Source organism: Dromiciops gliroides, chromosome 2 (assembly GCF_019393635.1).
Source record: "Dromiciops gliroides isolate mDroGli1 chromosome 2, mDroGli1.pri, whole genome shotgun sequence".
Lineage (NCBI taxonomy): Eukaryota > Metazoa > Chordata > Mammalia > Microbiotheria > Microbiotheriidae > Dromiciops > Dromiciops gliroides.
Genome location: NC_057862.1, coordinates 204,169,935 through 204,172,498, shown reverse-complemented (window position 1 = coordinate 204,172,498; position 2,564 = coordinate 204,169,935). Strand labels below are relative to the sequence as shown.

The window sequence follows — 2,564 nt, the reverse complement described above, 5'->3', positions numbered from 1 at the left end:
GAGGCAGTTCACATGTAGGAAACAAGAAAAAAGCTTATGGAGGAGAGTAGAAGAGGGGGAAGAAGTTGGGGAGTGAGTGAACCTTAATATCATCAGAATTGGCTCAAAGAGGGACTAACATACATACTCAAGTAGGTATAATAATATATTTTTGCCCTGAGGGGGGAGGGAGAAAAAGGAGAGGGGGGAAGAAGGGAAGGAGGAAAGGGCAGATTGGGGGAGAGAGCAGTAAAAAGCAAAACACTTTCAAGGAAGATGAAGATGTTCTGCATTATTGCACATGTATGACATATTGAATTGTTTGATCTCATAGGGAGGGTTGAGGAGGGAGGGAGGAAGAAAAATTTAGAACACAGAATTAGCTCACGGACCCTGATCTCATTGGATTGGGCTCATGGAGGGAATAGCTTTCATACCCAATTGGGAGGAGCAATCTATTTAACCCTGCAGGAAAATAGGAGGAGAAGAGGATAAGGAAGGAAGGGTGAAAAAAGGGATTGCAGAGCGAGGGAGAGGATAGTCAGAAGTAAAACATTTCTGAGGAGGAATAGGTAAAAAGAAGATAGAGTAAATGTCATGGGAAGGGAGTGGGATGGAGGGAAATAGTTATGATGATTGATTATAATGGCAAAACATATGGTACCTACCTTGCTGGGCTTTTATGAAGGAAATTCTCTATCAAGTTTAAGGTACTATATACAGGTTATTATGAACAGGATACTATCAGAAAAACCTGGAAAGACCTACATGAACTGAAGCAGAGTGAAATGTACTGTATACAAAATAACAGCAATAGTGGGGGATGATCAGCTGGGAAGCATGTGGTTATTTTTAGCAAGGCAATGATCCAATATAACCCTGAAGGAATTATGAAGATTGCAGCCCATCTGCAGAGAAAGAACTGATAGTATCTAAAAATAGATGGAAAATCAAAGGAGAGCTTTCTTGTTCTGCTGGCCAAGATGCCAAAAGGGAAGAAGGCCAAAGGGAATAAGGTGGCTCCAGCCCCTGCTGTTGTAAAGAAGCAAGAGGCCGGGGGCAGCTAGGTGGTGCAGTGGATAAAGCACCAGCCCTGCATTCAGGAGTACCTGAGTTCAAATCCGGTCTTGGAGACTTGACACTTACTAGCTGTGTGACCCTGGGCAAGTCACTTAACCCCCATTGCCCCCCCTAAAAGAAGCAAGAGGCCAAGAAAGTGGTTAATCCTCTGTTTGAGAAGCAGCCCAAGAACTTTCGCATTGGTCAGGACATCCAGCCCAAAAGGGACCTTACTCAATTTGTCAAATGGACTCGATAAATCAGACTGTAGCATCAAAGATTTATCCTTTATAAGAGTTTGAAAGTACCACCAGCAATTAACCAGTTTACGCAGGCTTTGGATCATCAGACAGCTACGAAACTGCTTAAATTGGCTCACAAGTACATACCTGATACAAATCAAGAGAAGAAGCAAAGGCTGCTGGCTTGAGCTGAACAAAAACCTACCGGCAAAGATGTCCCCACTAAGAGACCACCTGTCCTCAGGGCAGGTGTTAACACTGTTACTACCCTGGTGGAGAACAAGAAGACACACTTGGTAGTGATTGCACATGATGTGGACTCCATTGAGCTAATGGTCTTCCTTCCTGCTTTGTGCTGAAAAATGAGAGTTCCTTACTTTATTATTAAAGGTAAAGCCAGGCTGGGTCGCTTAGTTCATAGAAAGACTTGCACAAGCATTGCCTTCACACAGGTTAACCCTGAAGATAAGGGAGCCCTAGCTAAGCTGGTAGAAGACATCAAAACCAATTACAATGACAGATATGATGAGATCCGTTGTCACTGGGGTGGCAATATTCTGGGTCCAAAGTCACTGGCCTGTACTGCCAAGTTGGAAAAAGCAAAAGATAAGGAACCTGCAACTAAATTGGGTTAAATGTATGTTTGATTTCCCCCTGCGGTAAAATAAAAATTTAAACAAAATTTTAAAAATCAAAGGAGATAGATTGAGTAAAAATAGAAAAAAATTAAAATAATGCAAGAAAATTATGAAATCACAGTCCAAAGATTTACAAAAGAAAATAACTCTTTAAAATTAGAATTGGCATTTGGGGAATGGCTGAACAAGTTGTGGTATATGAATAAAGTGGAATACCACTCTGGTATAAGAAATGACAAGTAGGCAGATTTCAGAAAAAATGAAAAGGCTTATGTGAATTGATGCAAAGTGAAATAGGCAGAACCATGAGAACACTGGACACAGTATCAACAACATTGTGAAATGAACAACTATGAACAACTTAGCTCTTCTCATCAATACAATGATCCGAGACAATCCAAAGGATTCATGATGAAAAATACTATCCACATCCAGAGAAAGAACTGTTGGAGTCTGAATGCAGATGGAAGCACACTATTTTCACTTTCTTTGGTTTTTTTTTTTATTTGTGGTTCTTTTCTTTTGATCTATTTTTTCTTTCACATGACTAATATGGAGATGTTTTACATGATTGCACATACATAACCTATATTAAATTGCTTTGCATCTTAGAGAGATGAACGCAAATAAAAAAGGAAGAAAATTC

General features: G+C 40.2%; 1 pseudogene; it reads left to right on the top strand.

Moving 5' to 3' along the window:
* Positions 1-944: 944 nt before the first annotated feature.
* LOC122743041 lies at positions 945-1,915 on the top strand (annotated as a pseudogene).
* Positions 1,916-2,564: the final 649 nt, after the last annotated feature.